We start from the raw sequence: 26961 nt of genomic DNA on the forward strand, positions 1-26961 counted from the left end.
GTTACTTTAAGGCTGCTGTATTTTTGGCTGAGTATTTTTTAATATATTTAACCAATATATGTAAGAGTACTGTATGTGTTCATGGTTTAGCACAGGAGGTTTTTCCATCTTGGTCAAGAAAGCAGGATGTTTTTCAGTGGTATTTTAGATAGCAAGCCTTACAGCTCATCTTTCTGATTCACTTGTAATAGACAATGGCAAGTTTTAAAGATAGGTGCTTTTAACTGTCTTGAACAGACCATGTACTACTTGATAACAGCATCTACACTGAAATTGTAATAACAAAACCTAAGATAATTCTGAATTTGGTTTCACATGGGCTAACAAGTGGACTCATTAAAAGATTGTGTGAGGTTTTCTATGTATTGTTGACTCAACTTTAAAATATCTATAAGTCCACAAAATGCGTCTCAGCTTGCTTACTACGGGATGAGTATGGTTTTAACGCATAGGTTTTGAAATTATTGATGGTTCCAGTTTGTCAAACAGCTTTTGTGTGGTGCTTTATTTATAATTTTCCTATTACTTACATGACTGTCAATTTATACCTGTGTCTCTTTGTCTGAAAAATTTAAGTAATTCTACAGACTTGCTTTTTATAGACACTTTCTATTAAAAAAATAAAAAATAAAAAATGGTAGAACATGTGTCAGGCATATGCAATTCCTTCAGCATCATGTTTTCCACACTGATTTAATAGCTATTGAGTCTCCTCAAATATTCTTGTTTCCAAGACCTGTTTCATGGTAATAAATCTTCTTGGCTGTAAAATTCTTGAAATGATTCAGTAGGACAATTGTTTCCTTAGCACATTCCCTGAGAGATCGTAGTTTGAAATGGAAAAGTCCTTAACCAGGTCGACTTTTTCCCTGCAATACACGTAGTCACTGCTGGAAGTGATAATCAATGAAATCGCCAATGTTTGTTCTGGCAAATTGCTATTGTCCAGTGCTCCCTATTATCCTAACTTTTCTCATGGTAATTTACAGTAAGTTTGCTATTAGAGAGTCATGCTAAACTACACTGGGAAATGCCTAGCCAAGTAAAGAAGAAAAGCTGTGGCATGCTGTGATACAACTCTTCATTTAAAGAAAAAAAAAAAGTCTTGTCTCAAAATTCACGTCGAAAACATTAATATGACCAAAGACTTCCTTAGTTTCCCCTATCCATTTGCACATGAGACTCGAGGATGGTGTGGTATGCACAGTAGACTTTTTGGCATAAATGATGCCACAACAAGTAAAGATTCACCCAGGAGAGTTTTTAGCATCTTCCTTCTACACTTTGAGTGTCACTCATAGTTGTTGGGTTCTCATGACATATGTAAACTGTAGCAACAGTCTACTTCAGTATGTGGTCTGTTGTGTTGCCAGTTTGTACTCCTCTGGGTTTGTCATCAGAGTACCTTTCAGAAACTGCAGGATCATACGCAGGGAAAAATCCACAACGGATGGTGCAGTCCTTGAGGTAGACTGTAATTCAATGAATTGTCAGGCATGCAGGGATGATTAAGTTGTGATACCTGGTGTGTCGGTCTCTGGAGGGTGGCCCCACATTATATAACCTGCGTGGCTTTCTGACAACTGGGAAAGGCTGTTAAAATTGGGCGTTACTTACTGGGAGCAGGTAAGAAAGGAATTCTGTCAAGAGGCCATAAGGAGTTCTGTGTATTAGGTTTCCAAGGCAATCCACTAAGTAGTTCATCTGGAACACCATGCATGCAAAGAACAGGGAGATGTGTTTTTGCCAAAACTCTTCGCACAGCTGGAGTTCCAGGTAAAAACACGAGGTTATACCGGGAGAGGTCGAATCCTTTGATCTTTAAATGTGTAACTTTCTGAAATACCGCTGTTGTCTTTCTTTGATGTTTTCTTAGTTGGACATCAGATATTGGAATCATCCTTTAGGTTGTTCTGTGCTGAGGGAAGCACTAAGTTCTTGGGTTAGTTCTTCCATGGGCATTTCCTTAAAATACTCAGGCTTTGGGATCTGAGATCCTTGATCATCTTTAAATACCTAAAGATAGGAAATAAGGCTTCGCAGTTCCCTCCAATATTTATAGCAGATTTGTGTATTAAATCTACTCTTATCTTTGTTTTGGAGGAGGGAACCTTGTATTCTTATTGGCCTCACCTGCCAGACAGATATTTCCATTAAACTATGCATTTTCATCAGGTGCTTTACTGCAAGGTATAAACCTTAGGGTTTCTATGTCGAACTTCAAAATGATCCAAAATAACTTTTTTTATATTCATAGATACTACTAGTCATGATAGAGAATAACCTCTGCACCTAAAAGGTAGGCTCAAATATTACTTCTGTTCTATAGGATCTCAACAAGAGTACATTGTCTCACGTCAGCATATTCATTCCAGTTAATGCCTTACAGAAGAAATGGTAATATTGGGAACTGTTGTGTATATATATGTGTGTGTGTATGCACACTGATGTTTTTAGGGTTGCTAGAAGTCTTTGCTGCCATAGTCCTGTTTGAATTGTTGGTTGCCTGTGTGAAGATGGAGAGTGGTCTAATAAATGGACCAGTTGATGAGAAGTTTTTTATTGGCAGTTGAAGTTCTGCTAACTCATGTACCTTCCACAAAGTCACTTTGTCAGTCATGTTTGTCACTCTTGCCTGTGAAGTGAGAGCACCATGTGTACTTCAGACACAATGGTATGTATTAATACTTTGACTCTTCAGAAGTGAAAGTCTAATATCTAACCTCATGAGAAGGCCCACTCCTTGCACGTGCGTGAGCAAATGAGTTTCATGGAGCATATTGCCATTCAGCGTAATAGCTTAGGGAATGATGAGGAAGGTTTGCAGAGAAGAGAGAAGTACAGCCAGCAGTGGTACAAAAGCCATTTTCCTCTTCAGGTACCCATTTTCTTCTGAGAAGGTCCACTAGCATGTATTGCATAAAAGGAGACCAACCACAGAGGTCAGTGTTATTGGATGTGTGCAAAGTAGCCATTAACACAGGCAGTGAGTATTCAGAAAGAAACTCTCCATTTGACAGTGCTATCTTCTAGATGACTTGGAAACATAAAAACACAACTTATTTTTGAAATAGCACTTTTAATTTTTGTCAGATATGAAAGTACCTGTAAGTTTAATATGTGCTTTGCAAAGAGGAGTTTGCTAAGACTAGTTATCATATCACATTTCCATTTTATGAGTTGTGTCTGTGGTATGATGGCTTCATACACAAAATTCTGGCACCACCATTAAGACTGAGAAATTTTTATGTGCACTTTGTGGGAGCGCTCCCCTTGTGCCACAGGAGTAGGAGCTGTGTTCTGTAGTGGTCTGTGTTGCTCACTGCACTTCATTGGGCTGAAGGATGGGCTATCAATCAGTTTTGGATTTGCTGTCTGCAGCCATATTCTGGGGTACGGGAAGCCCCAGGGAGCAGGACTCATATTCTTTTCCCCCGTTTCCGATAGTAATACAGCTGCTAAAGCAACTTTGCTGCAACTGTAAAAAAAAAAAAAGTGATGTGTCAACCTGGAATATATGCATCTGTATTCACAAAAGCTGGCTTATAGGTTTCCAAGCTAAGTGGTAAATGGCATGTGTTCTGGCCTTCCTCACTTATGCTCTGTCTGATAATCAGAGTCTGATCCACCAAAACTGCAGTCTTCTGAAGACTTCTGATGTTTGAAATTTTGGAAGACACCTAGCAGCTAAACTTTCTATTTTTTTTTTCTTTCTTTGAATTACTAACTCAAAAAGCAAGAGAAAAGCATTTGTTTTCAGATCTTTTTAGATATATAAGATCCAGAGTTCACCTAGAAATTAATCTTTCACCGATTTGCAAGCTGAAAATGTAAATTCAGAGATCAGTTAGGTATCCCAACTTGCAGTGGTGTTCGCTCTGTGTTCCTCGATCCTCTCACACAAATACACCTGCACACAGACACACACAAAGTGACAGAGGAATGCAGGATCTTAAAGTCACTGTTTATACCTGTATAAGCTGCAGCAGTGTTTGTCTCTGGGTGCTGGAAAGAGTGAGCATCAGGCAGACGATGGGGTACTGATCTTTTTAAACCTCTTTTTGTGGAAATGCTGGGTGAAAAAAATCATCTTGATTATATAAATATTGGTGCATTGATAATACTTTCTCTTCACATGAAACTCTGAAACTAACAAATCATTATTGGACTTTATTTAGATTTTATTTTCCCCTAACCGAGGTTAGTTTCTATTGCTCATGGGTGGGAGCCTGTATCCTAAAGGCTATATATTACTCAGAATTGTTTCATATAGCTTCTATCACATTATTTTTTCACATTTATTCACATTAATATAGGACAATACTGACATGTTTATTAATGCATGGACATGGCTTGCCAAATATATTTAAAAGCCTTGACTCTTAGCTAGAAAAGAAAATCTCTGATGATTCTGGAAACTATTATATCATAACCTGTTTTCACTTGCAAAGACACCAAATGTTTGTGAGTAGCCTTAGCCACCGAGTCCCACCTGTGTGTAAGCCAGCACGGGATGGACAGAGATAAATTGCTGCTCCTAACACTTAGGCTCTGAGGGACAGAGGCAGGATAACCTGTTTACTTCCAGCTCAGAAATCACTGGTTCAGGCTTCTTGAGCTTGCAGTTCTATATATCATATTTATATCCCACAATTTCATTTGCTTTGGGTTTTGAGTCTTGCATGAAGATATTGAGGGCAAAATTTAACTTCATATGAAAAGAGGATTTTTTTTTTCTTCAAAACATCGAATCATTACAAATAGATGAAGTGATGAACATGCCTGAAATGCACTCCTTTCTAGTCTTTCAGCACGTCTCTGCGAGACTGAAGACTGTCTTGTCTTCTGTAGAAGAAATGCTTCTTCCCTTTTTCCCCTTCATCCTTGCTAACACCTCACTGTGTTGTCAGGAGACATGGCCTTTCTTCAGTAGACATCGTTCTTAGCTCACTGGCTTGGAAAACTAGACTAAGTGCTCAGGCTGTAAAATGGCAACCAGCTCTGTCAGCCTTCCAGGAGGAGAGCTGTTGTCCTTTTGAGTAGGGTGAATGCTATGTGGATGGTCAATGTGGATGGTCCTCTGGGTTTCTTCCACTGATATTCCACTGTCTGCAGTTGTCTTGCAATCCTTCCTGATGGAGCAGACTCTGGAAGAGACTGACCTTGTCTGAGGCAGGTGTTTTTTTCCATATGGAACCAGCCTCCTGGTGACAGGACAGGGTGGAACAGAGGGTGCAGAGAGCAAGTTCACATCTTGGTGGATATATCTGTCACAAATAATCATGGAGATGATATTTCCAATCTGTATTATGAGTTTAGATGTGTATTAGTACCTTCAGTGTAATGTACAAGTTTAAATTCCCCAGATGGCTTTGAAAATAAAACATGTAATGTTGCCTCCTGTACACACAACTATCCAATTTAAAGCTTGCTTTAAGAAACTCTGGACGTTGTTACTCTAACCTTGATGATGGGGGAGATGAGTTTTAGGGAGAGCCCTTGCGGTGCAAAGGTACCACGACAGGTACACAGCAGACCAGGGACCAGAACCCAACAATGTTTTTCAAAAGCTCTGTGGCCAAGAAAGGCACCAGAAGCCATGTCATACACTGTTCAATGTCATCGGTTCTGCCTGATCAATTTAGCGTCGTTGGAAAGCCAGATAGATTAGTCTGAGCAAAGCATGGTGCAGATGGTCCACGTACTCCTTCTGATACGCAATCTAGCTCATTTACAGCTAGCTGATGTCTCTGGATGCTACTGTATTAAGCTATGTAAATTCCTAAGAGGCTTGCCACCCACTGCTCTACTTGTAAGTGCAAAGCTGTCTGCGTATGAGCGACAGAATGCATGTGTAAGAAAAGTAAATTTTTTATTAAAGGGATGCTCTTAAAAAATGTCTTGATCCTTATAGTTCCCCCAAAGGTGTAACATCATGCGGTGGGTTTGTCAGCATTTTGGGTATTGGGTATCTCTGCCTGCAGTGAAGTGCATATACAGCTGAACAGATAATACATGAAATACACTATGCATCATAGTAATGCAGGAAATCAACATCTTAAATATATACATTTAGTAGCTTCTTAGCACTTAAAATTTTCCTAGTTTCTAAGCAGTGTTTTATCTCCTCCTAAGATCAAGAATGAGTGCTAGTTCAAACCTGTATTTAGTATGTCCATACAAAAAGGAATTTGCCTTTAGAGTAAAATATAGGACTTTTTTTTCCTCTTTTCTTGGTTCTGAAATACTGAATCTCTTCTATATTCTATGTGTCTAGAGGAGGAGATAATGGGTGAGATGATACCACATCAGAAAAAATCCATGGAGATGGAGCTCAGAATTAACACTGAAAACTGTGGAAAATCTTACTGTAGTGCAAAGTAACATTAGTATTTTTAAAAGGGTAATAGGAGACAGACATGGAGCCTGGAGATCAGTGTTCTGTTTGTACTTCTCATCTGTTGCATAAGCTTGGACAATTTGCTTTGCATTTTCCTGCTTCATTTCTCCTGTCAGCTATCTGTATGTTTTACTCGCTGTTGGTAAAGCACTTCAGTAATGCTGATTCAAGATTTTATGGACTTCTATACGCTTACTTAAAATCCTTTTCCTCCTCACTAATGCCTTCTGAAAGACAAGAACAAATAGAATTATTTTTTTTCCAAATGGTATTGATTGACTGATACTCTGCAGCTGCTTAAGGTGGGATTTAACTGATCCTTTCTGTTGTCCAAACATCCACTGAAAAGCTTCAAATCGAGAGCACTGTTGGGTACATTGCGTCTCCAATTCTGTTAGGAGCATGGTCTGGCAAGAGGTATTTCCTTGTTCATTTTACTTAGTAGGCTGGAGTTCGAAAGCCTCCTGGCATAAAAGACCTTTGTAGACTGCTTTATGTTAATATTGGCTAATCTTACACATCAGTCAATTAGAGCTTGGAGCATCATGGGTGGGTGGCCTGATGATAATGGCAACAGTTCATATCATCAGAAAGTACGTTGTCAGGCTGTTTAATGTACTCTGCATCATCATCGGGTCCTGCGGCACAGCACTTGAGCAGCATTCCTGAACACCTAGTCACCTTCTGGCCTTCAGACGTGAAGGGCTGATGCACCCATACCCAACTGCCCTTGCCCAGCAGCAGTGGACAGTTTGCCTGGGCGTCACACAGCACAGCTGGAATGAATCTCTGTGCAGAGAGAAGCTCTTGTGCTGAGATGCTGTTGCGAATGTAAGAAGTGAATTCAAGCAGGCATTAAACTATGTGGATGCAGTGGTTAACCAGGAAAAAGCATCAATCTTGCACAGCCAAGTGTTGCAGAAATAGTGTAGTTCAAAGGAGTTAAATCACTGCACTTAGAAGAAACAACTATCCAATGAAATATCCTTGCTTAGAAGCTGCCTGACACACTGATGTGCAGCTTTGCATTCTCCGTTAACGTTACCACTGTCCTGGCAAGAATCCCATACATGGACCTGAGTAAGTCGGTAATACAGAAACAGAATTCTTTGGGCTTTTTGTTTTGCATTGATCTGTCAGCCTTGCTGCAACTGTACTGTGACACAGCATCTGTATTCCACATCTAGAAACGCAGAGCGGGTGTACTCCTGAAGGGTGGCTACTGAGCGTCACTGTGTTTCAGTTCAAGGGTGTTAAAAGCCCTGCAGTATGTATACAAGCTAGCTGTAATTTATTTTAATTAAATACAATACCTGCATTCTACATACTGCAGAAGGGATAAGACAGGGATTCCCCATCTCTAATTTGTCTTCTTGTTTGGATTTTTCCATCTCACAGGTTCGTGCAGAGATGTCTCATCTTCTCCCTCCTGTGCTGTTAGCAATGGCATCTGTCTCTTGAAATACAACAAATTTTCTTAGACTTTCTCTGTTGTTGAGAAACCATTCTTGCTGTATGATAGTGGAGGCATCCCTGTCTTTCCTGACACACACATCTATACAGGATTTATTTTAATTAGAGAGCTACAGGAAGCAGAATCCCCATCCTCTGGGAGCCTTCTCATAGCTGATTTTTATTTTTTTGAATTAAGGAGCTTGGAGTACCCACCCTAGGGCTGGCAGGCGGCCTGGCAGGAAGCTGGACAGACTGGCCTGCCGGCCAATCTTGTTGCCTTTTATAGAGCATTTTGATGAAATCAGCACATTTCCATGCAATCAGTCTTTCGCAGTGAAAAAATTATGTTTGGGAGTTTTTTGAGCAGTTCTAGTTTTAGACTGCAATTTGTGACTTCTGGGAAATTGTTGACTAATTTTGGTAATTACTGTAGATGATTTTATGAGAAGAGAGGTGGTGTTTCTATTGAAGAAAATCCTCTTGGAAGGATGTTCTTCAGCTGGTGTGAAGGATTGCATGATGCACGTCATTGTTCAGGTAGGTGAGTTAGCTGGCAGGGACCTTACATTCGCCGTCCACAAGTCTCACATAACAGCAACTATTTCTGATCAAATTGCTGCCAAATGTTTTCTCTTTTCTTAGCATGGCTTACCTGGGGGGGAATCCAAACCTTGCCAGGCCTGGATCTCCCACCTTTTTTGGTAGGGTGAAGTGTTGAGGTAATAGCAGTCAGTGGGGAAGTACAACCTGGGAGAAGCAACAGAAGCCTTAAGGTCTGGAGGACAGTGTGTAACTGTGCTCCATCTCCACAGCTATGCCTGGTGCTCAGTCGGGACATAGCCGTGCTGCTGTTTCACAGGTGTCTTGCAGAGCATGGCACCACAGCATGCGTTTTTGAAGCAGGCTGCATTGTCTCATTAAATCACATTAGTGCAAAACTGGGCTTGACTCTTCAGGTAGTCCACTTTGACTTCCTGCTCAAAGACAGACACTTGGAAGCTAGGTCGAGCTGCTAAGGGCCTTTACTAATGGAAAATTTCTAAGAACAGAGAGTTGAAAACCTTCCTGTTCCCATCTTCCACTGTTTTCGTATTGAAGATTTTTATTTTTTTTTCCTTTGGTCTAAACAGAATTTGCCTTATTGCAACTCGTGACTGTTGGCTGCTTGCCATTTGTCAGTGTGCACATGAGGGGAGTCTGGCTGTATTTTCTCAGTAGCCCCTGTAGGTAACCAGACAGCTGATGAAGGGGTTTGGCTAAAAACTAGTGTTCTGTGTGAGTTTGCAAGCTGGACCCAGGAATTTTCTTTGCATCGCTCTTCCTTTCTTGGGCCATGGAAGTGCTAAAAGAAAGCTGAACTTGCATTCTTAAGATACAGTACTGCTATTGAACGATACTGACTTTTTCTGGATTTTAGCATCTGATGTAAACCCCCTCAAATCCACTGGCACAACAGAACCAGTTGTCTAGCACTTTAAACAGATCAGACTGATCTTGAATGTATTTTCTCTCTTAGTCCTCTTCAATAAATGAATCTGCCTCCTTGGAAGATTCTTTGCATTATGAAGCATTTTGAGGTGGTGAATTTACAATGAATCACCCATTAGCAGTTCAGTGAAAAAAATTTCAAGTAAAATCATACTTGGTTTACTTAAATAGTTGCTGCTTTCAGAGGAAACATGAATGCAGCTTTGATTCTCAGAAGCAGCTCATGTTGTAGTGGCCTTTGAGTATGTCCTTAGAACGGATCTGATGTTTACACAGACATTACAAATCATCCTATCCTTTTGAATGAGCCAGTCTTAAATGGAATACCATCCACTAGGGAAGTATATATTTGAAAATGCAGAACACTTTACATGGTTGGGGGTTTTTTTTATTGACTGTTGGAGCTCAGATATTTGCACAGTCACTGTGTGAAAGCTGCATGTGTAAATCCCTTCAGAGTGGAACCTAGATGATAACCAAGAGCACCAGTAAAAAGAATAAAGAGGGGAACTTGCCCTTCTTGTAATTAGTTTGAACAGGTTTGGTGGTTCTCATGTACACATAGTGTAAATTCACAGGAGCCCATCCAGATTCACAATAGGTAAGTAGTTCCTCAGAAATCAAAGGAGGTATAATCTTATAAAACTTGCATAATAGGCAAGTTTGGCCTTTGTATCCAGAAGCTAAACTGGCTAAACAAACGTCTAATATTGACTTGATTTCTTTGCCTGCCTGCCTTTAGACTTCGAGTGTGTAACTTTCTCTAGTAAAATGAAACATACCTTTCTTTAAAAGATATTTAGCTTCTTCCTCAAAAAAGCATGTACACCATGTGCTCCTGTCTTAGCAAAAGGTAACTATTTAATTCACTTTGTCAGTTACTATTTTCTCCCTGTTTTCTGCTCCAGTGCTCAAGATGCATAGAGAACCAGAGGTCTGGTAACATGGCTGTTGCTTAAATAAAACTATAGTGAGATTCAAGAGTTTACAGCCTACAGAAGTCAACTCTGCAAACTGTTTTTTCCATACTCAAGAAGCATGAGTCAGATTTTGCAAAGTGAGTCAAATCTATCCTGAGATTCATTTGAAGACACTGCAATGGATATATAATTTGAAACAGTATTATGCATAGAAATGGCTTATTAAATTAATTTAGTTTGCAGTATTCCCTCTGAGTGGGAGGGGGGACAGGGTGGACAGAAGTGACGGGGAAGTGTGGAAGGAACAGTGGTTTGGGTGTACCTCCGTACCCGGAAACAGCAAGTTGTCCTCCTGCAGCGTGGAGGGTATAGAAAGATTATTCACCGCTCTTGGCGTGGTTGCCAGAGCCTGAGAGATAGTTTATGTAAGTATGGTTCTCTGGTGACAGTGCTAAACTGTGGTCTTCAGCCTGACAGCACCACTTAGATGAGGAGGAGGGTTGTCCCCGGACTTTCGAAGTACTGTGACAAAGGCCTACTCAGCTCATTCTTTGAGATGTATGTTGGGGATCCAGACATAAGCCTTGTCCTACAAGAAGGGCAGTATCGTCCTAATACCTTCCTGGAAATAGATCCCTTTCCCTTTGCTTTGCATTGTCTTCACCTGGCCAGCATTCCTGTGCATAAAAGCTGTCCTCTGAGGTCAGATGTGCTGGAGCTGCAACCCTTTACCAGGATGTGACTCTCGCATGTTTTGTGGGCTGTGTCATGCAGAAACACTCCCTTTCCTCTGGAGGAATTACTTGACAATTAAACTTCGAGGCACAGCCACCTTCCAAGTCTCAGTTTCTTCTCCTCTGTTCCCATGTTTAACCCTTCCTCTGAGAAAGCTCTCTTTTGATTGTGAATTTTGACCAGGAAACTAATTTGATGGCTCCATTCTTAAGCATCAGTCTTTGACTGGCTGCAGTCAACATCCTAATATTGTGCTCAGAAGAGTGACTAATACCTCCTGTCTGGCATATGTCTTGAATGAACTAGTAGACAGGCATGCATTTATTTTTTCCTATTCCTGTGTGTAATCAACCTAGAAAGAATTTTTTAGATTTGCTTTTCTTCCGCAATTTTTGGTGGAGACCCTGAGGAAACGAGTGATGGAATCCAAATGCAGCAGTTCAAAGAACATCTTTGCCATTACTTATTTGTGGTACCAAGACGGGTTGGCAACATCAGATGTATGGTTCCTGACTGATACGCACCATCCCTTGTAGGTCTCTGGCTGCTTTTAATTCTTCCCATAACTCAAAACAGTCTTGAGTTGTCTTCACTCTGAATGAAAAACATCATGTTTTTAGAAACATGGTGGGTTTAGATTGTTCAGATCTTTTATTATCTTTTCTAAAGGGTTTTGATTTATAAGATGATGATGGTTGTAGAAGACTGGGATTCACAAGTCCAGCAGCAATCCTGTCACTTGTGGTTTTTTTCTCTAGTTTAATTTCTGTCAAAGTTTCGTGAAACATACAGTGCTTGAAAGGTGCTGAACAAAAAAACCCCCAAAAACACATCAAACAAAAAAAACCCCACCCAAAACCAAACAAAACACCAAACATTTTTAATAAGCCACAAGTATTGGTGTATTTGTGCAGAACGAGATGGTTGGTTACCTTGTGTACGTGTGTCAACACTGTTGTTTGTGACCTGTTCTAACTGGGATCCTCAGGGGATGACCTGAAGCACAGCTCAGTGCATCCCCAGCGAGTGCTCCTGGCTGCTGCTGGTAACACGTGATGCTGCACAAACATCAGTCGTGCTTCTTACCTACAGTCGTGTTGTTCAGGGACACGGCATCTCTGCATACAACTTTTGTGCTTCAGAACAGCTCCGCTAATTTTACTTGTTAAGTTTTTACTCTGTGTTCTTACTCATTTTCTGTCTAGTTCCTCACTTGAATTCCATTTATGTGAGTATGTGACTCCATTTCCTTTCTTCATCTCCAATCTGCCAGTAACTTCTGAGTTAATTAGCAAGAGACTGAGAGCAACAGGTTTGAGATTTTTCATGCTAAGATCTCTTTTTGGGAAACTCTGCATTCCAGTTGGAGAAAGTAGCTTTCGCCTAAGGGAATTGAGAAGTCTGCTTCACTGTCACGCTGACCTGCAAAGCTGTTTCTCTCTCTGATGTTCATGTAAATTTTTATTCCTAAGGAATTTAACAAGATTCACCATCGGCAGTTGCCTCTTTTTGACAGCTGCTCAAGAACATAGTTTAAAGTAAGCCTGTAATTTCTTGGCACCTGTAGCTGAGTAAGACAAACCCAATCCTGATAGCAGCTCTCTCACCAGTGATCTAGTCACTGTTGTATGGATGCAAAGTCTCCCAGAAGGTGTTTTGTATACGTGAATGCTATAGCCTATTCGCTGCATATGGTTAAGGATCCTTGGGTTACTCCAGTGAAGACAGGTTTATAATAAGCAGCCACTTCTGTTCAGGATTTCTCAAACAGAACCACTTCCTGGACGCTATGATAAACAGTTACTTTTTTTAATTATTTTTATCTTGTTTTTTTATCTTTCTTGGGTTGCTGCTGCAGATGCTGGAGACATCTGACTGTTTTGAAGTACAGGAAAATACCTGAGGATCTGGTATTTAAAAAACACTTCATGGACCACCAGCCATATTTTCAACTACATACATTATTGCTCAGCTGTTTACATGAAGTATGCCCCATGCTTTCTTCAGACTGTGCCTTACTGTTCAGACAACACAGAGGATTCTGTGATAACTGACTTTTTAACTTCTTATCACTTGCTTATTAGATGCCAGTGTCATAACTGGGTCTGCATGTCACCTTTAAACATACCAATAAAGTTACGTTCGACTGAAACACTTGATAGTATCGCAAAACCCCATGTATAAAATTCACCCAGTTGATTCATAGTTTGCTGCTACAGTGTGTGAAATACAGATGAGGTTTCTGACTCTAACCTAATAAAATAAATTGCCATTATGGTTCTACTGTCTGCACACATAATGTGTGTGTTTTACCAAGTGTTTGTCAAGACGGAATAGAGTCCTTCAGTATTTAAAAGAGGGCATCATATTAGAAGCGAGCTTGTACCACAAAGTCTTTTTTCTCTCTCCTCTTTTCCATTTTTAGGTCAGATGATTCAGGTTTTCCTCAGTGCTTTTAACCTTTCGCCATCTGAGTGAGCTGCTCAAGGGACAGCAGTGCTTTGAGGCCATCACTGAAAAAAATGCCGTCTCTGCTAGGATAGTTCTGTTTTGCTATCTTCTGTAGTGCTTGCTCTTAGTTTCTTAGCCCTTTGTTACTTTCCATTTTTCCTTAGCACTCGGGTAGCATCCTAGTAAACATTCCTCTTTAGTTTTTCTTTCACCTTTCGTGCTTTCCTGTCTCAGTATAAAAGTCCATGCATGAGAGACAAAAAAAAATGGCCTGTAGCTCATCTAATCTACCAGCTTTTCACAGAAATGTAGACTTAATCGCTGGCAACAGAGCATTGCTGTTTCCGATTCTCATTTGAACAAAAATTTCCATAGCTTGCTGGATACTACATCCTTGTATTTTGTTCCCCAAATAATAAAGTGAGTGTATGCTTTAATTAACTTTCTTTATGAAATATGAGTGAATTTCCAATGCACTTGCCGACTGTCCTGCCTGTTAAGTATTTATGATAGATTTTAAAACACTCATAGGAGTGTGCAAGTGTACAGGAGCGTGTAAATCAGCAATGGGTAGCGGGATTGTTTGGAGACAGAGTGGCAGAAATGTATTTAAAAATATCCTCCAAATAGACGGTGTGGGTTTTGTTCAATATAGAAATTCTGCATTGAACAGACCTGAAACAATTGCTGGGTTTGAAAAGCAGAGGCTAAATTCTGATTTTAAAAATGGTTTTGTGTCTTTATAGAGACCAAATACTTTATTCTGTTTTGAGCGGAATAAATCTGTCAAAGGCAACAGAGTTATAAAAGATGTACCTCAATGTAAATGAAGGCTGAATTTGGCCCTTCTTGTTCTGTGCTTTTTAGTCATGTGATAATCTTTCCATAAATCAAGCACTTGAAAGGTTTTCTTGCTTCCTGCTTTTACCAATCAGATCATATAAAATGCAGATGAACTGAGCTTCTGGTTTATTAAGCGTAAGCAGAACACCCCCTCTAAATCCCCTTTTGTCACACCAGTCCCGTTTCCCCCATTTGAAAACAAGATAGCAAGAATGACAAACTCTGACTAATATAGTGGAGGTTTTTTTGGTCTCCTCCCTTTCTTATTCTGACCTGTACTTTGCTTTCGTTATAAAGTGAACATAGAAATTACCCTGTGGGAGTGGTGAAACTGCAGCAGAGAAACAAAAACTATTTGGATTCATCTGAAAGCTATTCATTCGCTTGCTCTTCTTTTTATTAACGGCTCGAAGCATGCAGTTTGTCTTGTTCTGACTACATATCTTTCAACACGAACAGAGGTAATTCTTTGTGTCTCTTTTTAATAATACTTTAATTTTATCAGAAAAGGTGTTTGTATTTTTATCATAATATATTATTTTAACTACTTTAGATGTGTATACAGCTGCCTGATGGACATGTTTGTATCGATCTTGGTGAGCTCCTTTTCCAGTAACTTTTTTTCAGTGGAGGAATGGGGTTTTACATTCCAGGTCAAGCAGGTGAAAATCACAACCCGCTCCACAGGAGGTTGCAAAGCTGCTTCCAGCAGACATCAGCATATTTGCAGCCAAAATTTAGTATATAATGGGTTTTTGTTTTAATCATCCGCATATACCAACATGAACATCTCTTTGTACTGTTGGTATCACCAGCATTTTTTGTGTTTGGGAAAGTACGTTACTGTAAACTGATGAGCAAGTTCTTGTTGCTATTTTCTCTGGCGGGATAAGATATTTTTAGTAGGTCATTTCAGAAGCATAAGATTTCCTGATGCTTTTATTGTTAATTTGCTGCAAACTGAAAATGCAGGATTGGCAGCATTTAATTCTGAGAGGATCGTTCTCACAACACAAGCAGTGTTGCTGGTCCCTGGCTGCAAGCACAGGTTATTACAATTACGAGACGAGCGGTATGTTAATGGCGAAATAAAGTTTTATTTGGCTGGTGGCTGAAGCAGCAGTATTAAGAATGCCTCTTAAATATTGCAAAGTAATTTTATGCTCCTTAACGCCTTTGCAAGGTTTTTGCATGGGGGGAGGAAGGAAGAACAAACGGAAATCCTTTATATTTTGCAATATTACCTTAGATAGCCACTTCTGGAACTCTTCCAGAAATCTCTTATTGGGTGTATTTCTCTGTTCCTCACGTGAAATATTCTCAGAGTGTTAATCCTAGCAAGTCTTCAGTCTCCTTGCTTGCGCAGCACCTACAAACAGGCTTTGTGTGTCTGCAAGAGGAAGCGGTGGCTTTATGGGAAAGGGCAAGGTAACGAGTTTTAAAGAGACATCAAGAAAGGAGGACCTTCTGGTTATGTGTCCTGGTTTTAAAAAAATATTACTGCATGCTTAATAGCATATGTAAGTATGGCTTCTAGTGTTTGCATTAGTTTTTATGGTTGAAATACAGTTAAGTTTGCATGTGAAAATGTAGATGTTTCTGAAATATTCAGTGAAAGCTGTTTTTGTCAGTCTTGAGCACTTCGAAGACTAGCAGTCAACTGTATTGTGCAGGGAATATTTACATCAGAACCTTTAAGTTAAAATTACGGTTCTCTTCCTGTGATCTTGGGCATGTCGTTGCATTCTTCTGTGCTGCAATTTTCCGTCTGAAAAATTAGGATTAATAATACCTATTTCTCTCTACTTTCTCCACACTCTGTGAATGAAATTGAATTCATTCATTATTGCTGTTGTATTAAACATATTCTGTAAGAATTGAGAAATACTACAGCTAGGAATTCTTCCAAGTGACTGTAAAGATTTGATAAACAATATATGATCAGTTACAATTAATGGTTAAACTGTATTCCTGTAGCGTCTCATGCCAATGCTCCAGTTGCTTCTGAGTTGCAAGCCGATCAGAGCCTATAACTAGGTTGGTTGAAGAACAAGAAGAGTTTACATGCAGGATAGTCATTAACCTCTGCTAAATAAGATCTGTTTATTTAAAATTGTGCAGCAATACATCACTGTGTATTCTTGGATTTCTGCTGTTAGATTAATTCAGAAAATTCATTTAAATGAGCAACCAGTTTGTCCAATGTCAGCAGGACTCTGACACCTTCAGTGACCAACCCAGGATGAAAAATCTCGCAAATGGGTTTGCTCTTGTGGCACTGGTGTTCAGTGATTAACTGCATGTATTTTTAATTTATTTTTTTTAAAGTCTCTGGACTTAGCTATTTAAAGGCTGGATTTCAGCCTCTGCTCAAAAGTTGTAAATGTGCTAACATACGTTTACTAGATGTGAAAAGCTGACTAAGTAGAGATGCAGTGTATTGTAGCTAAACAAGGTTGTATTGTCGCTTCTTACTCTATTTCACTTGGGTTTTTTAAGTGGTAAGTCAGTGAATTGCTTTTCAAATATTTGTATTTTCACCATCACTTTCTAAGCGATTAAGGGAGGAAAGATTTACCTCATGTGTGCCGAAACTGTCTGCTCTTCTCATGTCCACATTTTTCTACTCCAGTCTTTCTCCCTGGCTTGCTAGGTCATGCCTGGTACATATTTTTTGTGCCTGCTGTCAGTAAAACGAGGTCAGTATTTGGAATGGTTCACAGAATCAGAAATCCTTCAGTGATTCTAAACCCCTATGAAAATATGAGATGGAAACTTCTGTAAAAATTTGTGCCAGTGCTTTAGACTGGCTCTTATATCTGAACTAAAATTTTGCAATAGTGAGTTGCACATACATGCAACTAAAGAACCTACCTCTTTTTTGTCCGTTCTTTCAACTCTTTAACCACAGCACACATCAAAGTATTACCAAAAGACTGAGTGTAGGAATTTGTATTTGGAGAGCATTATCCATAGATGACTTCATGTTTGTTCCAGTCTTCCCTCTTTTTCAGGTTCTGAAACGCTTTTGTAACTTTTTCCATTTACATCCCTGCTTTGAATCAAAGCCATTTTGAAAAAGAAAATTATTTTGAATTCTTTAATGAAAACTTCCAAAATTTACCTCCAGCTTTAAAAAAAGTCAACGGCTACAGCCTTTTTTTCCTAAACTGCAGAACACAGCAAATGAAAATAAATAGAAGCTGGCATGTTTCTTCTTGTGCAGTTTTATTGGTGTGCATGTTTGTTCATTTGTCTGTTAACTTGTAGAATTCCATGATCTTACATAGTGGTTTGCGGTTTGGTTTGAATTGGTGAGACTTTCCTATTTTTCACATTTTAACCATTACTGACATTTTAATGCAAGAGAAACAATGCGGCAGAAGAGCCACAGTTTGTCTTTTTTTTTTTTTTTCCTTTTAAAGAATTTCATGATGGATTTTTGAGCATATTTTAATGAAGCATTTCAGACTCACATTCATTTGTATTTGCATGCCCAGTTGTCAAAAGCTTGCTAACAAATGGGGTGACAGACATATCCCAAAATGTGTATTTTATTCACAACTCAGATAAGGGTGGCTACAGCACTTGTGGATTTTTATGTATAATTTCTGGATTGCTGCTTTCAAGAGTTTACCCCTCACCTGCAGTTGCATGGTTACACATTGTGTCTTTTTTTATGCTTTGTATTAACATTGGGGAGAGTTAGGCTAGTATCCTGTGCGTGGGATTGAGTAGCACCACATCAAACTTGGTTTGATCAGACCTGTGTGACTGCTGGAACATCGATTTGAGCATGGTGACATATCGACAGCTGTATTTTCTTTTAAAAAGCAGCATTGCGTGTTGTACATGCTACAACAACAATACTGCTCTGAAGCAAGAGGTCACATTGATCTACACTGGAGTTCACCGGTACCGAGATTTTTACTGAGGTCGGTAATGAACTGAAACAACCTTTCCAGCATTTGCTTTTCCTATTAATGATGCCAGCAGAGGAGCTGGGAACGGCCTCCTGGAGTTTTCAGGGAAACTCATTGTTCATGTAAACCCTGAGAAGGAATTTCCCTTCCTTTGTGGCCTGCTAGGTATGCAGTGAACCATACAGTTTGCTTTAGCTACATACCATCTGCATTTTATTTTTGTTTACTGACTTTCCACCTGTGTATGTACTTCGTTAGCGTAGCGGTATATTGTTGTATATTCCACCTTTGTCAACAGCTTGGTTTTGCTGTTCTGAGCAATCTCGTGTTATGCAAGTTATTGGTGTTTGGAACAGAGCGAGTCATGGAAAAAAAATGAAATTGGTGGAAATTTTACCTGTATTGTGTCTTCAGAATGGGTATTGACTGCTTTGATTGTTTTAGGGCTGCTGCTGTGCGTCTGGCATGCGTGTGGCTACGTACTTTGTACTTGCGTAGCACTGTGTACGAGGACCTGCAGTCCTTGGAGCGCATTGCTCTTGCGAGGATGAAAGTGGCTTCTTTTTTCTCTGTCAGTATCTGCTTTTTCTTTTTTCTTCCCCCCCCCCCCCCCCCCCCCCCCCTGCTTCTTTGAACAGCCAATTTCTTGCTTGCTGGAAAAACTATTTCTTCCTGAGATGATCTTAGCCTCTAACACTACCGTTCCCATGAAGATCTAAAGCTGATATACTGCAAGAATAACCCCAGCCCCAGGGATGCCAACAGGAATTTGCTGCTGTTGGAGCTGAAGCGGTCTGGTGTGTAGTCAGGTCTGTGACGTCCATGAGCAGACTATTCGGGTGGTGACTTTACTGTGGCCAAATACCAGAACAGTGATATTGACTCTGGACTAAACAACCCTGATGTTGGAGGCTTTGCAAAGTGCTGTGCAAAGACACGTAAACTGCTCTGCACAAACCCTCGAGGCTAAAGTGCTGTGTTAGAGGAACATGACCGCGTTGCTTTGGGACTCTGGCTGGATCTGCGCCTTTCTGTGGTGCCGTGGCCAAGCTAATAAAACCACCCAAAGATGCCAGGAGCTGGCTTTGCAAAGAATAGTATTGTTATTGATAGTTTTTCATTAACTAGGTTACCCCAGCTTCCTGTTATCAGACATATTTGAGAGTTGACTGTGTTACATTGTATTAGAGTTCCTTACTCCTGTTTCATGGTCCAGAAGTTTAACTGGATTTTCTTTAGAGATAGCATTAAGCTGTGTATTCAGTATCACTTGTGATGCAAGTGTTGCCAGATTCTTTTGAGACATGAGCATTTAATATCATTGCAGCCAAAAACTAAATCAATGTGTTACTTACCATAGAATTATAGAACGGTTTGGGTTGGAAGGGACCTTAAAGATCATCTAGTCCAGCCCCACCCAGCTTCTTCAAAGCTAGGTGATACTGAACAATTGGTTAATGTTCACTGAGCAAAATTTCCTTTTTCTGTACAGAATTTGCATACAACAGCAATGTGATGATAAGGCCTGGATGACCACATTTAGTAAAACAGTCTCCTACCAAGAGTTCTTGCTGTTAGGTAAATGAAAACATGTTGTTCAGAGGGTGACTCATGGAAAACTAAGTAAAAGTTTTATAATCGGATCTTCTGCAAATGCTAAATAGCACATCACAATAAAATTGTTAAAATCTCCTTATATAAATTGTTTATACGCTGCTAATCCTTTTTTACAATAAAAAGAGCATTCAGTGGATTTTTAGTACAGGAAATGTGTATAATCTTTCAGTTACCTATGCATTTCTGACTTCTGTGGTTTGGGTGAATTTGAATCTACTGCCTGTTCTTAAATCTGAAGATCCTACCTGAACCCAGCTGGAAGTTTCTCGTGCAGCATACTTCAAGTGCTCTGTCATGGCTGCAGAGTAATCCAGATTACAGGCTCTGCTAGGGAAAAAGATTACACAAAACGTAGTTTTGCTGTCAATCCTTCCAGGATGAAATTCTGTCCTTCCTTGCAGAGTGCGGTATCTGTGTCCCAAAAATGACAGTGTAACACTATTTGACCCTCTCCTCTTCTAAGTCCTGAATCTTCGTACTTGTGCACTGAAACCTGGGAGAGACCTTCTGTAACCTTAGCCTTTACTGGCCATGGAGAACAGCTGACACAAACCAAAGGACTTGGTGGAGAGTTCTGGACAAGGTATCCAACCTGCTCGCAGCACCGGGAATGAAATTGCTGGGCTCAGTTGGAAAATGTAACCAAAGAGTTTGAGACCTGTCTCCTTTCATAGAGAGTTAAGGGTGAAAAAGAGGACTAGTTTTCAAAGGATGGACAGCTTTAGGAGACATGAAGCAGATTCATTGAGTTAACTTGTTACAAGTTACTGCCTTGTACACGTGTGTGGGCTGGAGGAGGCTGAAGTAGGAGGGTAAATCGAAGTTAGGTGAAAACAGAATCAGGGCTGACCAAGTGCGCTGTAACTCTGGGGAATATAATGACTTATTAAGAGCAGTGTGGTTGGGAGGAAGTACATAGTCAGATTTTCCCTCGTACTTACACACTCAAATGTGGATAGTAAATAAAGAACATACCACCTTTTTTGGGTGACCTTTCTTTCTTTAGTAGTACTCATCTGGTTGCTCCATATCCTTACTCTTTTCCAAGAGGAATTCACAGGGAAATAAATAAGGTATCAGTGACTGACAGAGTGAATTTGCTTATATACATGTGAGCGTAAATGGTATTATGAAATGGAACAAGTGGGGCATAGGGAATTTCCAGATCCCGAGATGAAAATAATTTCAGAGAAGTATAGACAAGTTCGAAGCATTACCAGTATAAATGAAAGTTGCTAGGTCCTTTTTTGCTGCCACCCTATTCTGTACCTTTTGGCAGCAGAGATTTATTTTTTTTATTTTTTTATTTTGTGAGACCCAAAAAACATGTACAAGCGTGCATGAATTTTGTAACATGATACTTGCATCATGGGATCATAGAATAATTTTGGTTGGAAGGGACCTCAGGAGGTCTCTAGTCCAACCTTCTACTTAGAGTAGGATCAACGATCTTCAACATTTACCTGGTAACATTGCTGGAAATAAAATTTTAAAAGTAATTGTGATTATTTAGTCACTGTAGTGAAATGCCTGGTAGAATAAAGGCTATCAGTCAATGCTGTGAAAATTGTTCAGTCCCAATTGTCATTCACAAATAATTTCCAAAGGCAGGTGTGTGTGTTTGGGTGATGGAAGCAGAGAGGATAAAGGGAAGGTCAGACACACCAATAATGAATTTCTCTTAACTGGTCATCCCTGTATTGATTTTGAGCACTCACCAAATATGCCTTAAACTAACTTGTAAATTATTTCGGTATTGTGACCTGTCGCTGAGACTCTGGTTACAGCTTAAGAGTCAGTTCACTGAAGTTCAAGGAGTCTGATGGTGTGAGGCTGCTGTGGTTTGAATGATCTTTTTAAGCTTGGTGTGTGGTCTGCCTGTTTGTTTTCAACATCAGTAGGTATCATTAATGAACCTTGTTAGAAAAAAATATACTTGAATGTTTTTTGATGACCTTTTTTTAAACCTTTTAGTATGATGGTGATGCAGAGCACTCTGTCTAGGCAAGGCTGCATGTTGTGCTGGGCTGGTGGTTGTAGGACAAGCTGCTTTTCTGTCACTGCCCTCTTCCGGACAGACTGTAGTTCATCTGGCCACATCTGTATTTCTTTGTTCCCTTCATAACCTTTCTCTTTTTTGGTTGCTTAGGCTGTATCTTCACCATCCCCTAAATGAGGCCTAAGTCCACACTGCCACTGAAGGGGATCACCCCATCTTTATGCTTAACCCAGGCTCGGACTCTGCGCTGGGGGCAGGATTCATGCAGTTGGATGGAACAAAGCAAGTGCTAGAGTTGGCACAGGAGTGTGAACGGCAGGAGGACAAACGAGTTCCCCTATTTCAGCAGAGATGTGTTTTATGCTAAACTCAGCTGGACTGCACTGGAGTTACTGGAAGCGTTAGAGATCTCTTGGTAGATCCTTATCTAGCAAAGCATTTTAGGCATGTCACTTATCCACCTGAAACTAAGATGTTGTCCATTGGGGCCTTTAATTTTTAGTAACGCTTGTTTTTGAAATTCCTCTATGAATGCAAAGAACAACAATAATTATCCATACTTCATATGCCTTTTAAAAAATTGATTTCCCCACTCCATGTTTAAATATAGTGGACTGACTTCAAAAAGTCTGAGTATTCCCAGTGAAGACCAAGGACCGTTACTGCTGAATTTAAATGATACTTGAAATGAAAATAATGTGACACAAATGATGGACTTGAGAAAGAAGTGGGAGACTGAATTATTTGTTTAACTAATGGAGCTAAGGAGGACAGGAGAGAGTAATTCCTGAGTATCAGCTGAGGCCAGTGGAGGAACATGGGTACCCTTGTTGAAGGAAATAAATACATGACAAATCTTAGAAATATCCAGCAAATTCGAAAGAAGAGGAATTCAGATAAGCCCCTTGAAAAGCAGGAAGTTGTGCTTGTTAAAATCTGTCCCTGCCGTGAGTTGCAGTTCTCGGCACTACTTGGCACTATGGCTTGGCCGAGTAGTATCTTGGCACAAGCTGGGCTTGACCAGGAAATGGTTTTCTCTGCAGCTTAGTGTTGAGGGGAAGCAGCTTCGCTTCTCTTTGAAGGCGTGCCTGGAGAATGAGATATTAAAAATGATTCTGCTTGAACAAGTTCATAAAAATTTGTCTAGGTGACAATAAATGTTTTTCAGCTTTACCCTGAACAGCCTCTTCCTTTGAAGGTATTGTAGCTTCATTATATGATGTTTGCATTACTGGGAGAAGTATCTCAAACACATACGTTTACAAGGCAACTTCGTTGTTAGGGAAAACTCTCAGGAGGTGAGATACAAAGTTTTATATAAAAATGAGGACCCTGCTCCCAAAACCAGATTTACAAGATAGAATCTTATTTATCCTAATGGGTTTAGTCCGATAGAATCTTATTTATCCTAATGGGTTTAGTCCGTATTTTCCTGTGCAGTCTCAGTCATTTTCCAATTTTAATAAAATCTTTGTCACTCCTAATGCAAGCTCAACCTGCAGAGGAATTTTGCTTCTCGTTCTGTCATCCCATCGCTGGAGCGGCAAGAAAAGAGGGTATCTAAAACTCCAGATTATGACTTAGTTGTGAGGTAAAATAGAGGTTAAAGGAGAGAATGTAAGGTTTTCATCTTACACTAATTGTCGTGGTAGCTACTAAAAGTGGGCTGCGAATCAAGATTTCATTAAAATATGTTCTCGGGTGTTGGTTTAGTTGGACCTCTAATACGTAGCAAAACTGAGGGATGAACAGTGTGGAAGAGACATAAACTTCCTTAGCTGACAGAAACACACAACGTTTTGGTAGTGGCTTTTTTCTTGATTTTTCCCCCTGCCCCCCTTTTTTTCCCTTTTTTCTTTTCTTTCCTGTTATTTGTATCTCTTTGCCAGATCTCTAGTTCAGGGAAATGTGTCCTATCATGGAATTTCGTCTGCAGGACAGTGGGGTTGACATCTGCTTAAGGTTTCAGCATGCAGTACTTCTCATCCTGCGTGAACAGTTGATGACAACAGCCGATACCCTTGTTACTTGGCACATAGGTACAGCAAGAATAAGGCTGGCTGAGGGGAGCGTTGTGGAAGTGATGTAGAAACAGGTACCTGCCCCATGGTTAGAGCTGCTTATATTCGTAATCATGCAGCTGTAACAGGTAACTGCAGAAATAGAGATGGATAATAGCAATGCAGTGTGGTTAACAAGGTGTGCCGCAACTAAAAGGCAAATACTCCTTCAGACCTTCACTTCTTCCCTCTTGCCATTACGCAGAGGGGTTGTTGGTGCACAGGCAGTTCGTAGGAATCATCTGTGACCTCAAAACAAGTGCTCAAACTGGGTGTAGTGACATTGAGTGGATCAGGGGAAAGCCAACGCTCTGGTGATGCAGAGCCTGCTGTTATCGTTGAGAGTTTTTCTGTTATTTCAGCACACCACTTAGTTTCTCTCTGCATTAGCCTCCTTTTCTTGCAAAGTAAATCTCAGAGCTTCGGTCTATAAATGAGACTGAAGAAAAAAAACAGTACAGGGACATAGGGATGGGAAAGATGAGTTCAGCTGAGCCCTGTTACTTTCAAATACAAGAGTAGCATGACAGATCGCTCTCAGATGCAACAGGTGCTAGGGAGTCCCCCAGATCCGTGTGGCTGTTGGAGATTGAAATAAAACAGAGCTCTCAAGCAGCTTTGACTCTAAAAAGGGAGATTTGCCAGGGATGTCACAGAATTGAATGAAAACTACGCTTTCTCCTGTGTTTGCGTAGAGGGAGATGGGATACAGCTGTAGCTATCGGCCATGGGAAGTGCTAAATTTGAATTGCAGGTAGGTAGGTGGGTAAACAGGGACAAGAGCTGTAATTACTGACTGTTTGGAAAGCACCCTCATGCTCTCCAGGCCTCCTGGTACAGCAGGGAGATGCCAACCAACTGCAGAGGAGACACAGTTGGGTGCCAGCGATTCATACCCATTTTGCAGAGTAGCTTTGAGATCTGCAGATGATATAACTGCTAAGTGTTGTTATGAATGATTCAGAACTTCTGGCGCCTGTTTCCATACATGGATCATCAGACTTTCTCTGCCATTTTAAAGTAATTGTCTGAATGACCTGAATATCTTCGAAGTAGCTTCAATTTTTGTTCAGGCACTGGCTTTAGAAATGAAATCTTTCATCTGATACACTTAAAGTTAATTTTGCTTCTTTAATGGGATTCTTTTTACCTAAATTTACATGATTCAACTTGCATTCTGTTGGATATGTTCTTCTCTTCCAGTGATAAATTTGCCCAAGCATCTCCCAGTATGTGTTGAGAAACACGTAGGTAGCTGTTTGTGTGCCATCCACTTCCACAGGCAGATAAACAATGAGCGGTTTGTTTGATTGTCGCTCGAACAATACTCGAGAAAAGCTCCGTCCCGCCTGGCTGTCAATTCTGTTGTTGTACTTTGCTCTTGGTGACATCATTGATGGCAGCTAAATGAAGTGTATTAATTGTCAGATGCTCTTTGACCAAGGATGTTGACTTTTCCTGGCAGCCAATCTTATACCACCGTTTTTGCAGGAGAAGCTGCTAATCTACCATAATATAGTAATTAAGTTACAAGTATTGGTGAGAGTGGGTCTGTTTATGTAGGTGGGGGATAAATAATTAGAAGAGAATTAAAAGCTATATGAATTACTCTCATGTTTTTGAGGTCTGATTGTGCATCAGGAGCGTAGACCTCTGAAATTAAAACCCTCTGTTGTGTTAAAAGTTACTGTGATGCCTCCAAGGTTAGTCTTAGCATGGGGGGAGCGGTGCTGTATTACAGGATCACCGCTTCTTGCAGGTAGAGGTCCAGCTCTGACAGATTGCAGCTGGGCATCGCAGGACCTGTACCACGGCCCCAGGACACACGCTCAAGTGTTTAGAGTTCACGTTACTTCCGCAGAAGCCATCCTTTCAGGTCTCTCCAGTTTCTTCAGAAAGCTGTTTATATACATGTGGTTGTCTGCTGAGGAGGAGATCAGCAAGGGCAGCGAGGTTAAGGAAACGCTTGCTGCGAACTCTTCTTATGCTGAGAACAAGGCTGACTGGCCAGGGAATTTCCAGATAAGATATATCAAATCAAATAGTGCTGCAGAGGCCAGAGCAACGTCACGAGTTTCAATTCTACTCATTAATAGCTGCATCCTTGTCATTGTCCTTGGGATCCATCCTTTTCGCAGTCAGCTTTTCTGTACAAGGAGAGCTTAGCCCTTGATGCTGTGCTCTAGAGAAGCCGCTTCGGCAGCACCCATTTCATCTTCCTCAAAGATCTCCTTCCATCACCACGTTCTCTCCAGAAATCTAAACCTGAGGCAGTAGACATGATGTGTGTAGCATTGAGGTGGAGACTTACTGGTTAATGTAAGTGGGAAATACAATCCAGACCTGGTAGTGCACTTTGAACATCTTGCCCTTAACCATAAGATTCCTTCCTCATAAACATCCTTTTGTTAAAGTGGAAGGATACTGCATGATTAAATCCACTTTCTGCTCTTTGTTGCTGTGTTTGCTTTCAAATTATTTAAGGGTGAAAATAGATCAATTACTTTCCCTTTGCACATTGACCCAAATTCTTCATCAGCCTCTTGTGTACTAGGCCAGTGCTGCAAAGTTTAGTTTGCAAATTTGACCAAGAGAATTTTTGAACAAAAACTGTAAGAGGCAACGGTCTAACTTGTGTTTTTCCAGTTAAGTAGACAGAGGTCTGCACAATAAGTCATTATCAAAAAGCTCCCATTTTCCGTGTCGCTTTCTGCAGTAGCTTAAAGCAGCGCTTGAGAATTGATACCACTGTTAGTCATCTGACAGGGCTGTGAAGTTCCCAGCTTCCCTTCTGTGAGGGAAAACATCCCAAGTAACTGTCTGGACGACGTCAGATGAATCATGTCATGGAAGTGACAGTTTCTTTGCACTGACTATAAAGGGGTTCCCTGTGACTAACTCCAATACCGACGTTTATGCTGCAGGTATTTAAATAGAAGTGAGATTAATCCCACTTGTCAAGTCTCCTCCTCATTTCCAGTTGGGACACAGCGTATTGGGGGTTTCATTGGCTTAGGAGAAAAATCTGGAACAGAATTCCAAGGATTTTAATTTATAGGTACCTGCCATT

General features: G+C 40.3%; 1 long non-coding RNA gene across 6 annotated transcripts in view; it reads left to right on the forward strand.

The window, feature by feature from the left end:
• The window catches only part of LOC142602637 (uncharacterized), a 125204-nt gene that overhangs the window by 63651 nt on the left and 34592 nt on the right, over window positions 1-26961 (forward strand). Inside the window, exon 1 of one of the 6 annotated variants that reach the window (XR_012836406.1) lies at window positions 14607-14753. The exons of 4 other annotated variants lie outside the window; for them this stretch is intronic. This is a non-coding gene — a long non-coding RNA (uncharacterized LOC142602637). Of the gene's footprint in view, window positions 1-14606; window positions 14754-26961 lie in introns of those variants that run through there. One more of the 6 variants, XR_012836412.1, reaches the window with a different exon arrangement.

The sequence above is a fragment of the Balearica regulorum genome, chromosome 1 (assembly GCF_011004875.1).
Source record: "Balearica regulorum gibbericeps isolate bBalReg1 chromosome 1, bBalReg1.pri, whole genome shotgun sequence".
NCBI classification, from domain to species: Eukaryota; Metazoa; Chordata; class Aves; order Gruiformes; family Gruidae; genus Balearica; species Balearica regulorum.